This window comes from Prionailurus bengalensis, chromosome A1 (assembly GCF_016509475.1).
Source record: "Prionailurus bengalensis isolate Pbe53 chromosome A1, Fcat_Pben_1.1_paternal_pri, whole genome shotgun sequence".
In the NCBI taxonomy this organism is placed as follows: domain Eukaryota; kingdom Metazoa; phylum Chordata; class Mammalia; order Carnivora; family Felidae; genus Prionailurus; species Prionailurus bengalensis.
Window position 1 is genome coordinate 156,457,551 of NC_057343.1, and position 13,776 is coordinate 156,471,326.

The window sequence follows — 13,776 nt, forward strand, 5'->3', positions numbered from 1 at the left end:
AGGGAACAGTAACAACAAAAAAGATAGAATAGTACTAAAGCAGAACTGTAAAAGAAAATTTACTTTGACAACCTGACATCGGTGATGATTCAAGTGAAAACAACTTGAGTAAAGAGGGCCAAAGCAACATCAGTAACTGTTATCAAGTTACTTACATACAATGTTACACACATGCAGACACACACACAAACATCATGGTTAGGAAGGGTTAGGTCAAATCACAAATGTAATTTGTAAAGTGAAGTAATGATTAATGAATATGCATTAAATAATAATGACCTGAATTACAGATTGCTATTAGATATACTACTACCCCTTGTAATAATATTAAACATATATGGTCATCCACTATATAGCTAGGAAAGAAAGCCTGTGGCAAGCATCAACAATGGCTACCAGTTGAAAGACCAAATAATGTATTTGAAAACAGACGAGACATTGATACTGCAGTTATCTGAAATTTCCTGAAATGAGTAATATATTTTATTTTTTATATAAATTTTTTAATGTTTATTTATTCTTAAGAGAGCAGAAAAAGACAGAGCATGAGTTGGGGGAGGGCCAGAGAGAGAGGAAGACACAAAATCCAAAGCAGCCTCCAGGCTCCAAGCTGTCAGCACAGAGCCCAATGCGAGGCTCAAACCCACAAACCACAAGATCATGACCTGAGCCGAAGTTGGATGCTTAACCAACTGAGCCACCCAGGCGCCCCTGAAATCAGTAATATATTTTAAAATAAATAAGTAACATATGTGATTCTGTTCTAGCCAATATTCATTCAAATAAAAGTCAAGAATTATAAGTTAGCTAGCATGTGTTATATGGAAATAAGAATGGAGGTGAGAAAGAGTACTCAAATTGGGGCACCTGGCTGGCTCACTTGGAAGAGCATGTGACCCTTGATCTTGAGGTCAAGTTCGAGCCCCACACTGGATATAGAGATTATCCTTAAAAATAAATAAACTTTAAAAAATAAAAGAAAGAAAAGAAAGAGTACCCCTACTACTTTTAGGTATATTCATAAACACCAAACTGTCACTTCCACCCCTTTTTCATTGTCAGGTTGATTTCTGCGTGAATCTTCACTACACTCTAGTAATAAAGCATGATGGTTTAACATCCCATAAAACAAAGTTTAAACCAAACTATCACTTGATAATGCTGAAAACATCAAATAACACTAGTGTGATCTTTCCTGTGTGAAGATGACACTGACTCACCTTCAACAGAGATGAGCTTCAAGTTGTTTTTCCCCAAGGGAGATGAACTCGCTGATCTGGCCAATTCTCTTGCCAAAGCTCCCTGGTGAACAACAGCTTATATCTGCAAGATGAGTGTTACCAGTGGTCACAGAAAATAACAAAATAAAATTATTAACATAGAAATGAAACCTATGCCTTGGTCCCAAGCCACTATGTTTTAATGAACTAAAAACAAAGTCAGACAAATATATATATTTTATAATACTTACATACAAAATTGTACATGTATTTACTCTCATTCATTTTATTTGATCTTTCCCTGACCTAAAAATACAGTCAAAGGCTGACCTCTATTCCTGAGTAAAAATGTTCTCAGCTGTCTTACCTAAAACAAAGATTGCTTCTGACATGTAAAATCAAAAGTGTATAATGAAAATGCTCAAGACATGAAAGCATGCCAACTTTACATCCCTCATCACCAGTAGCAATAACTGAGGAAATTACAGAATATTTTTGTTAATGTTAGCAACATTTTCAATAGCATTAAATTCAGTATGACTACAGCCAAAATTACTGTGACATTTCCTAAAATCCTGAAAAATACTTCCATTTTTTATGAAGAAAAAATACTTTCATTACTAGCTATAGTGTTTATTCATGTTAAAACAGAAGTTTGTAATTAAATATTCCTGATATGGAATTTTATTAGTTACCAGATGAATCTCCTTCATAAGAGTTAAGAAGTTGGTTCAACATTACCTGAAGACATAGTTTTTAAGTATAAGTAAAGTTGATGTTATGTGCTTCTTTATTATTGAAAGGAATAAAAATTAGATTAGCATCTGTTAATAATCAATAAGGAGCTACTTACAACTAGATACAATTCAAACAAAAACACAATGCTAAGCATCTACAATGAGCAAGGCACTCACTATTTGGGGTTTCTGTGAACAGGTATAAGAATAACAAAGCATAATACACAACCTCAAAGAAATCACAATATCAGTATTATTAAAACATTCCACTTCCAGTTCTACATAACTGTTTGCAATAACCAACAGCGAGAATATAAAGGGTGAGATAGAAAGCACAGCATCATACCAGAGAATGGTAGCTACCACAGGGATGAGGCTCCTGGGCTCCTCTTGCAAGTGGATATAAGGAAGTCTCGATAGAAACGTTGAGAACATCTGCTACAACCTGTGATGCAGGCCCAATGCCACCTGTAACCAAATAAACTTTGTTAATTTAAAGTCACTATACAACCGTTTCCACTCACAATTCTATTTCAGTGGGTCGGTCCCCTTAATCAGTCTTCACTGTATTTCTTACCATGATTCCCCACCCACTCACCAAAACCGCAAGTTCTCCACTAGGCTGCAAACTCTTAAAGTTCTCCTTCATTATATTTTTTTTTCATTTTTTTAACATTTATTCATTTTCGAGAGATGGAGAGAAACAGCGTCAGTGGGGGAGGGGCAGAAAGAGAGGGAGACACAGATCTGAAGCAGGCTCCAGGCTCTGATCTATCAACACAGAGCCCGATGCAGGGCTCAAACTCATGAACTGTAAAATCATGACCTGAGCCAAGGTCGGACACCCAACTCAATGAGCCACCCAGGTGCCCCTAAAGTTCTCCTTCACTTTAGTTTCCCATTTCTACAATGCCCAGCAGAATACCTCACAAACTGTAAATGCCTAACAATTGCTTGATAACTTGAAATGAACTAGTCATCTTATTCCCTTATCAAAATACCACTTATTCTTGCTATAGTTCTATTCCTGGCAAGACAGTATTAGATGAAAACACAAGATTGTTTACTTATTCAGCAAACATTTTGCTCAAACACCTACTAGGTACAATGCTAAGTGCTATATATACTAACATAACTAGCACATGACCCTTGCTCTTAAGTAATTCAGTCTAGTAAAAAAGATAAAGATGGTAGACTCTGAAAACTATAAAAACACTGATTAAAGAAATTAAAGATGATGGGTGGCTCAGTTGGTTAAGCGCCTGACTCTTGATCTCAGTTCAGGTCATGATCTCATGGTTCGTAAGTTCAAGCCCTGAGTCGGGCTCTGCGCTGACAGTGCAGAGCTTGCTTGGCATTCTCTCTCTCCCCTCTCTCTCTCTCTGCCCCCAACCCGCTTGCTCTCTCTCAAAATAAATAAACTTTAAAAAAATTAAAAAAAAAAAAGAAACTGGAGATGATACAAGAAATGGAAAGACAATCCATGCTCACAGATTGGAAGAGCAAATATTGTTAAAATGTCTATACTACCCAAAGCAATCTACACATTTAATGCAGCCACCAAAATACCAACCGCATTTTTCACAGAGCTAGAACAAACAATCCTGAAATTTGTATGGAGCCACAAAAGACCCAAATAGCCAAAGCAATCTTGAAAAAGAAAAAGCAAAGTTGGAACCATCACAATTCCAGACTCCAAGGTATATTACAAAGCTGTAATCATCAAGACTGTATGGTACTGGCATAAAAACAGACACATAGATCAACAGAACAGAATAGAAAACCCAGAAATGGACCCACAACTATATTCTCAGCTAATCTTTGACAAAGCAGGAAAGAATATCCAAAGGAAAAAAGTCTCTTCAACAAATGGTGTTGAGAAAACTGGACAGCGACATGCAAAAGAATGAAACTGGACCACTTTCTTACACCCTACACAAAAATAAATTCGAAAGGGATGAAAGACCTAAATGTGAGACATGAAACTATAAAAATCATAGAGGAGAACACAGGTGGCAACTTCTTTGACATTGGCCACAGCAACTTCTTACTAGATATGTCTCCTGAGGCAAAAGAAACAAAAGCAAACATGAACTAAAGGGACTTCATCAAGATAAAAAGCTTCTGCACAGCAAGGGAAACAATCAACAAAACTGAAAGACAACGTTCAGAATGGCAGAAGAGAATTGCAAATGACACATCTAATAGATCCAAAATCTCTAAAGAACTTATTAGTAAACTCAACACCCAAAAAAACAAATAATTCAATGAAGAATGGGCAGAAGACATGAATAGACATTTTCCAAAGAAGACATTCAGATGGTTAACGGACACATGAAAAGATGCTCAACATCACTCATCATCAGAGAAATGCAAATCAAAACTACAATGAGATATCACTTCACACCTGTAAAATGGCTAAAATTAATAACAAAGGAAACTACAGATGTTGGCAAGGATGCAGAGAAAGGGGAACCCTCTTACATGGTTGGTGGGAATGCAAACTGGTGTAGCCACTCTGGAAAACAGTGTGGAGGTTCCTCAAAAAAGTAAAAATAGAACTACACTATGATCCAGCAGTTGCACTACTAGGTATTTACCCAAAGGATACAAAAATACTGATTTGAAGGAATACACCCAACTCGATGTTTAAAGCAGCATCATCAACAATAGCCAAATTATGGAAACAGCCCAAATGTCCATCGACTGATGAGTGGATAAAGAAGTTGTGGTGCATATATACAATAGAATATTACTCACCATCAAAAAAGATGACATCTTGCCATTTGCAATGATGTGGATGAAGCTAGAATGTATTATGCTAAATGAAATATGTCAGAGAAAGACAAATACTATATGATTTCACTCATATGTGGAATTTACAAAACCAAACAGATGAACATGGGTCGGGGAGGTGGTGGGAGAGGCAAACCATAAAACAGACTCCTAACCATAGAAAACAAACTGAGGGTTGCTGAAGGTGAAGTGGGTGATGGAATGGGTTAAAAGGGCGATGAATATTAAGGAAGGCACTTGTTGTGATGAGTGCTGGGTGTCATATGTAAGTGATGAATCACTAAATCCTTTTCCTGAAACGAACACTGGAACTTAAAGCCTGTAACACTGTAACTAGTATTTAAGGCTTGAAACTAAAAAAAGAAAAAAGATGTCGTATACACACACACACACACACACACACACACACACACACACACACACACACAATGGAATGCTACTTAGTCATGAAAAATAAATGAAATCTTGCCATTTACAACAACATGGATAGAATAGAGGATTATGCTAAGCAAAATAAGTCAGTCAGCAAAAGACAAATACCATATGATTTCAATCATATGTGGAATTTAATTAAAAAAACAAGCAAGCAAAGGAGAAAATGAGAGAGAAGCAAACCAAGAAACATACCCTTACCTACAGAAAATAAGTGATGGTTACCAGAGGGGAGAAGGGAGGGGGGATAGGTGAAATAGGTGATGGGGATTAAGGAGTGCACAAGTTTTGATGAACACCAGGTATTGTATGGAAGTGCTGAATCACTATACTGTACACCCGAAACCAATATTACACTCTGTTAACAACTAGAATTTAAATTAAACTTTCTTTAAAAAGAAAAAAATAAGAAAGATAAAGAAGGAAATTAGTCACTATGATACCCTGTCATCAGTTTATAGCCAGTTTTCTAGAAAGTGCTACAGATACTAAAAGAAAGGGAAAACTGGCTTAGAATAAAGGCTTTAGAGAAGAAATATCATGTGAAATGAGTATTTAAAAAATAACAGCCATTGAACAGAGGGACAAAAAGAAAGAAGACATTCTTAGTGCAGGGGAGAGGTGAAAAATTATAGAGGTGCAAAAGGGTACACAATATTCTGAGAAATTCTGAAAGCTTTTTGGAAAGTATAAAATGAGAAGAAAAAGGCATGAAAAAGATCACAGAGATGCCTATTATGCTAAATAGCTGGACCTCGGTCTGACTAAAGGAGGTAAGCCAGAGGAGTGATGTAATCATTAAAAAGATCTTGGCAGTAGTGTGAAAGACAGGAGGAAGGACAACAGGACAAGGCAAAGGACTAAATCACATGAGACAAAACTATCTTGACCTAATGGTTTATGGAATTATGGTGACCCGATTCATCATCAGTGGTCATTAGGTCTGTTCCCCAACGGGTCTCAAATTCAGATACATATTTAGAAACAGGTGTTGATTTATTTTAGTAAACTATTTAGGTGGTATAATCTCAATCAAAAAGCATGGCAGGAATTTCATAAGAATTGTATCAAGATGCCAAAATGTTAATAACAACTAGCACTGGGTAGTAGGGATATAGGTCATGTTTTTCTTGTTAATGATATATTTCAAATTGTCTACACAGCAAAATTAAAAATAAATCCTACAGGAATTTCTTGAAACTTAAAAATTAAAATTGGCCTTAACTCTAAAGGGCCAGAGCCAGGATTCCTTCACAATATAACTGGCCCAAAGCCTCCCCTTATCACCATGGCCCACTCTACATAAAATACACATTCCTAAAACAGAACCTCAACCCATAACCTCTCTGTTTCTATAGCATCCTCTTGCTCTGAATATCTGTCTAAATCCCAAATTCATCATACCACCAGCTATACTGATTTTGTAGTTGAATTTCCAAAAGCTCATTATCTGCTCCATACACTGTGACACTCCATCGTATCATTTATTGAAATCCTTCCTAAATACTTCTCCAGTCTGTTCTTCTTACAGTGTTTTAAGAATACTACGGTAAAATCAGTCCTATTCCAAAAGAATATTCAGACCTGACTCACTTATGGGCAGTCATGCATATAATTATACCAATGAATTGATAAACTGCAAACATTGATCACTATTAAAGAGTTTTCAAATCTATTATCTCAGAAAAAGTTGCCTACTGTTATGAGTTGAATGGTGTCCCCCCAAAAATATGTTGAAGTCCTAACCCTCAGTACCTGTGAATGTGACCTTATTTGGAAATAAGGTCTTTGCAGATTATCAAGTTAAATGAGGTCATTAGGATAGGCTCTAATCCAATATGACTGGTGTCTTTATAAATACGGAAACTTTGGACATAAAGACAGAAACATACACAGGGAGGTCACCACATGAAGATGACGACAGGGATCAGGATGACGCATCTATAAACTAAAGTATACCAAAGATTACCAACAAACCACCACAAGCCAGGAGAGAGGCATGTAATCGATTATCTTTCTCACAGCCATTGGAAGGAATTACCTTGACAACACCTTGATCTTGGACTTCTAGCCTCAAGAACCAGGCAACAATAAATTTCTGTTGCTTAAGCTACCCCTTTTGTGGTACAATGCTACACAGCCCAAGCAAAATAATATACCTAATAAGGGAAACTGATTTGTCCCCCTGGAAGTCACTAAAGACAAAAACATTCTGAAGACTGCAAATCAGTAATGATAAATTTCCTTGCTATTCATTTTTCAACCTCTAGCAAAGGTGGTATTTAATAGCTAAGTCAACCTAGTACCAAATGACTCTAAGGAAAGAGTTTCATCTATAAAGTACCATTTATAAAGCACATAATCAAACAGACAGAATATTATCCTATAGCTATTGGGACATAAAAATAACATGAAATTATATAGATTTTCCTTTGTTTTATAAAAGAGTTGCTCTATGCACTTTTATGTGCCTGTGAGAATACAATTTGACCTATAATCCAAAGATAATACAATGAGTTACTTGATGAGAAGCAGGGAAATCAGCATAGATCAGGAATAGGCTCTAGAGGGACACATACTTCAAATCCTTGCTATGTTACTCATCAGCTATGTGACTTGAGCAAATTACTTAACCACGGTTGAGCCTCAAATTCTTCACCAGTAAAATGGGAATTTTACAGTTTATATAAACAGATTAAACAATATATGAAATATGCTTAGCATATAATGATAAGAAGGTTTTACAATGTATATAAAAAGGAAAATTCATAATTAAGGATTTTTTTATACTTCTCTTGGGTAGGACAACTATTAAGCAAGTTTACATAAGAACAAAACTCTTCATCATACACACTGTATATAAAAATATAGTCTTTGGCTAGTTCCCTACTATAAAATGCAGAGGTTTCAGAATTTTAAACCTATTGGTCAAAACTCAAAACACATTTAAACTGATTAATATTGGGGCGCCTGGGTGGCGCAGTCCGTTAAGCGTCCGACTTCAGCCAGGTCACGATCTCGCGGTCCGTGAGTTCGAGCCCCGCGTCAGGCTCTGGGCTGATGGCTCAGAGCCTGGAGCCTGTTTCCGACTCTGTGTCTCCCTCTCTCTCTGCCCCTCCCCCGTTCATGCTCCGTCTCTCTCTGTCCCAAAAATAAATAAACGTTGAAAAAAAAAATTTTTTTTTAATAAAATAAACTGATTAATATTGGAACTAAAATACAAACAGGATCTTGGTGACTTTTGGCTCTGTCACAGACATCAGTTGGTATGCTGCTTTCGAAGCTCTGTAATACCACTCCCTTATTCCTTCAGATCACTAAGCTCTAGCCAGTCCAAACAACAACCCGTAAGTTGTCACACTAGACTGACATGAGCCTGAGCCTAATAGTATAGTACAATCCACTGGAACCTTCTACCAAATATTACTGGCTTTTTTGCCTTTTTAAAAATATCTTATAAAATACACATCTCAAAACTGTAGCTAAATAAAAAGGGACTTATTTTGGAATGTGCATATTTGTTGTGGGTTTTTTTTTTAATGTTTATTTATTTCTGAATGAGAGAGAGACAAAGCGCAGGTGAGGAAGGGGCAGAGAGGGGGAGATGCAGAATCCAAAGCAGGCTCCAGGCACCAAACTGTCAGCACAGAGCGACACAGAGCTAGAACCCACAAAGTGCAAGATCATGACCTGAGCTGAAGCCTGACAAAACCGATTGAGCCACTCAGGCGTCCCAGGAATGTGTATATTTGTTTTGAGAAATGTATAAATAATGCAAAACCTTATCAATCACTAAAATTCAAAAGGGCTGTATTTTCTCACTCTACATAAAATATAAAGTATACTTTGTTTATTGTAATACTTGTAAATTGAAACTTACACCTACATCCACCTATAATCAGATAGAAAAACTACAAGATTAAATCCAAAAAGACTTTATTATAGAGGTAGGGGTATTTTTGTTAAACTTTTTTATCAAAAACAGCTATCTACCTAGGTCAGATCTATTGGCAAATATATCAACAACTCATTTTTTTGTGTGACAGCCAAATAGTAACTGTTCTTAGCATCCTTTAATAAACTTTGGTGAACTATAAAAACATGTTCATTTGTAACGCTATAAAAACATGTGCAGGGGCACCTAGGTGGCTCAGTAGTTTGAGCGTCCGACTGTTGATTTCGCCTCAGGTCATGGACTGAGACGCACATAGGGCCCCACACTAAGAATGGAGCCTGCTTGGGATTCTCTCCCTCTCCCTCTGCCCCTCTGCCCTGCTCACAGTCCCTTGCTCTCTCTCGCTCTCTCTCTCTCTCTCTAAAAAAGAAAACAGAAACATGTTCAATGCGAAAATTCAGTATTTCCATTGAAGCTAATAGGAAGTCAAAACCAAACACAGATATTTTTCTAAATATCTATGAAAATATGTTTTGCCTTCATACTTAGTGTAGTTCCCAACTTTAATTTAAATATACTGTTAGTTGAGGGTTTTTTTTAATTTACATTGAAGTTAGTTAGCATATAGTAACAATGATTTCAGAAGAAGATTCCTTAATGCCCCTTACCCATTTAGCCCATCCCTCCTCCCACAACCCCTCCAGTAACTCTCTGTTCTCCATATTTAAGAATCTCTTATGTTTTGTCCCCCTCCCTGTTTTTATATTATTTTTGCTTCCCTTCCCTTGCGTTCATCTGTTCTGTGTCTTAAAGTCCTCATATGAGTGAAGTCATATGATATTTGTCTTTCTCTAATTTCGCTTAGCATAATATCCTCTACTTCCATCCACGTAGTTACAAATGGCAAGATTTTCTTTTCTTCTTTTTTTTTTTTTTTTGAGCTTTGAAAAAAATGAACCTGCTTCTTGCTAAAGCAGCAGCACAAAGGGTGCTTTTCAGAAACATTGTTAGGCAATTGTTTTTTATTTACAGAGAGATATTGTTAGGCAATTATTTTTTATTTACAGAGAGATAATTAGACTGGTATACTTAATTTAAACAAAATAGGGTATCAGGAAAAATTCTTAGATCTTATATTCTTTAAAAAAACTGATTTAAAGTTAGCAAATGCCACATCCTATTTGTTCAAGATACTATATTAATATCATTTTGGCTGATCCCAAATTATAACTCTAACAATTTTTCAAAAGGCAAAGAACAGCAATGGAAACCTAAATGTATTTTCTTTTTCTCTTAAAGTCTTCATGTAGTAATATTAATAAAATCACAAATACATTATATTAAGAAAATATAATCTGTTAAATTATTGGCAAAAGACCATATCAATAATTATTCCCTGAAGAGCAATGACTTTGCTTTTATCTATCTCACATGCAGTAAGCATGACAAGAATTCAATAAATAGGTGTTAACTGTCTATATCTCAAGAACAATAAGCACAACAGCAGCATAATTCTCCTAAGAATCAAAGAGTGAGAAAATCCTAAAGATCTGGGATTTCGAAACAGGCCATGAACAAAATTTTACAACATGCAAATCTAACGTTAGTAGAAGAAAACTCTACCCTTTACCCACAGAAAAATTCTGAGATCACATCTGAAAATTGTGTGTTGGCTGTGTCAATAGAAAATACACAGCCAATGCTAGTTTTGAAATAATCTCAACTTGGTCTAAAGTACAGTCATTAAGAACTGAGTACAAAAAGCGCAGATATTTAAGCACCTATAATCCTGATAGTATATATGACAAAAAATATACATAATATATAATCACATAAATATATACATACATACATACATAAAAATACATTTTTTTTCCAAATTCAGAGGTTTCTGTAAACAATACATCACCTTTCTTCAAAGAGCTACATAACTAAAATAGTAAAATAATATAAATGGACTATACATTGTTGTGTCTCACCGTGGTTTCTCTAGTGTTAGCACTGCTGGCTTGGTGATTAAGATTCCATATTCTCACCACTACTGTCCAGATTCATATTATGGTCAAGGAGAAACAAGTTAGCAAGGGGCTAGTTTCCTCTACTCACATTTTTTCTGCTGAGTTTCACCTACCTGATAGAGCAACAATGGAGAAATTTAATGAGTGGAGAAAAGTCTTTATATTACCCATTACAGACGTTCACCAGAACTTTCAACTAGACAAATGCCTTGCAAATATTTACAGACAGACATACACACACAGACACACACAGACACACACACACACACACACACACACACACACACTTTCTCTCCAGACAGATATGTTACAGATATGAAAGAAATAATATTTAGTATGAGCAAATAAAGCAATATGCTTCATAAAAAGCAATATGCATTTATAAATGCTAAATAAAAGGAGTACTGAATGTTGATATCTGATTACATTGGATCTCTCCTCCCCAAACTAATATGCTAGGGAAAATTTCCTACTAGCAGCTGCTGAACACATAAGATAATTGATCTAAAATAGAGAAAAATGTGTTACCTGCCTTGCTTGTTAAAACACAACTACCTTGAGAATATTTATAGCACTGACAAAGCTACGATTAGTAGCTTCATCTTCCCTAAAAAGAATGATTGCTACGATTACAAGTTTCCTAGTATGTATTTATAGAACCAAATAATTTATTAAACCAAGTTTTTGGTCTTAAAGCAACAGATTTGGGAACAGATAGTCTTATAATAGATACATTAACTCCATCTCTAGTTATATTGAAATTTTTTCATAGGAAAGGCACGGCACTGTGAATATTATGACTCAAGCTTACTCATCTCAACTAAGAATGAATTAAATTCGATAGAGTAAAAACCTGAAAGAACGTACATGCATGGAATTCTAGGTTGCCATTTTTAGAATAGGGTTTTTCTCCAAAGAGATTTTAAAAATGTGTTTCAAAATTATTCTATTTGTGCTACTCTCACTTTAGTGCTCTGATAAGTTGGTTGCTAGAGAGAAACAAGAAACAAACTCATTTTCAAATAGAAAGTCATTTGTGATTTGACCACAACATAAGCTACAAAAAAAAAAGAAAGAAAGAAGCAATTTGTCAAAGTCCTGACTGCCAAAATATATTGAAAAATAGATATATGTACACGTAAAGAGACACTTATATTTGTGCCCATTCCTATTTTCCTGGTCCAGTTACCATGAAGAGATCAGAAAACTGACCACACAGTAAGACAACTATCGAAAACTTCATTGTACCCAAACTACCATTTTTTCCAGGAAAGTCCAGAAAATAAAGAAGAAAACCGCAGCCTCTACAGGAGGCTACACATTCAGTCTTCTCCTTCTATAGGTAGCTTACAGTCTGATAATGGCTTCAATGTTTTCCCCTACAGGAAAAATACTCTTAGAGAAAAACCTTTTCTGCATACACAATCACAAAATTATAAAAGCCTACAGACAGTCTTTAACCACAGGATACCACAGTGGTCAGTTAGCCAGTACCCAAAGCAGACAATGTGAACTGAAGAGAAGAGTGCTTTGAATGGAAGTCAGGAGAACTAAGTTTCATTCCTGGCTCTGGATTTACTATATGGTCTTCAGTAAGTTACTTAAATTTCTCTGGGCCTTTTCCTTTTGTTTTATTTTAATTCATATGGAAAATAAGAGGTAATCAAAAAACTTTAATTATGCCTAGGAGGACATCAAAGAACATGTGGATCTGTCCACAACTTCACAGATGAAACGTGATCACTCACAGGTGATTAGACGAAAAAGGTTCCAACAGCTTTCACAGCTTCAACATCTTAAAATTAATTCATTTAAAAGGACAAGTCACTTACAACAAATCTTTAGACATGTCAAGAAAAATACTTAAGAGGCAAAAAAGATAATGATCAAATTTAGGATGATGATTATCTCTTCAAGAAGCCATCAGGGAGTAAGATCAGGAAGAGCTTCAATTGTACAGGTAACACTTTACTTCTCAAACAGTTTGGAGCACATGTCTGTTTTTCTTGATATGCCACATTTTGCCTGAAATACTTTCTAACCATTTTTTTTTAAGTAACCACCAAAACATCTTTAACCAAAAGCTGAATGAAATAAATGAAAACACTTCCCTGGAATATTAAAGGTCAATGGAAATAGTGTGTCAGTTTCAAACATTCTCCTCATGAGCTTAAAAGGCAAGTATCACTATGATCCCCTAATATGTGGGGGAAAAGAGTGCTGGGCTATAAAAAAAAAAAAAAAAAAAAAAAGAGGAGGGGGCATTGCCTGGGTGTCTCAGATGATTAAGGGACCACCTGACTCTTGATTTTAGCTCAGGTCATGATCTCATAATTTGCGGTATCAAGCGCCACTTCAGGCTCTGGGCAGATAGCTAGGACGCTGCTACGGATTCTCTCTCCTCTCTTCTGCCCTCCCCCGCTCACATGTGTGTGCACTGTGTGCAGCGTGCATGCACTCTCTCTCAAAATAAATAAACATTTTAAAATATATTTCAAAAATATGTACATAAAACTATTTCAAATTTCCAGCTTAGTAAAATATTAAAAGAACACACACAGCGCAAAACACAAAACGAACTGTATTATTAGCACCATGATTGAATCACTTAAGAATACTCAGATAGCTAATAACTTTTACTCTAAACATCTGCCTAAGAAAAATACATTCAAGAGTCA

The 13,776-nt window shown here is 35.8% G+C and overlaps 1 long non-coding RNA gene across 1 annotated transcript in view; it reads right to left on the minus strand.

Moving 5' to 3' along the window:
• Positions 1-1,219: 1,219 nt before the first annotated feature.
• LOC122491193 overlaps positions 1,220-13,776 on the minus strand; it is a 28,275-nt gene continuing 15,718 nt past the window's right edge. Inside the window, exons 3-4 of the long non-coding RNA XR_006299300.1 lie at positions 2,304-2,425; positions 1,220-1,323 (exon numbers count right to left, since the gene is read on the minus strand). This is a non-coding gene — a long non-coding RNA (uncharacterized LOC122491193). The remainder of the gene's footprint in view (positions 1,324-2,303; positions 2,426-13,776) is intronic.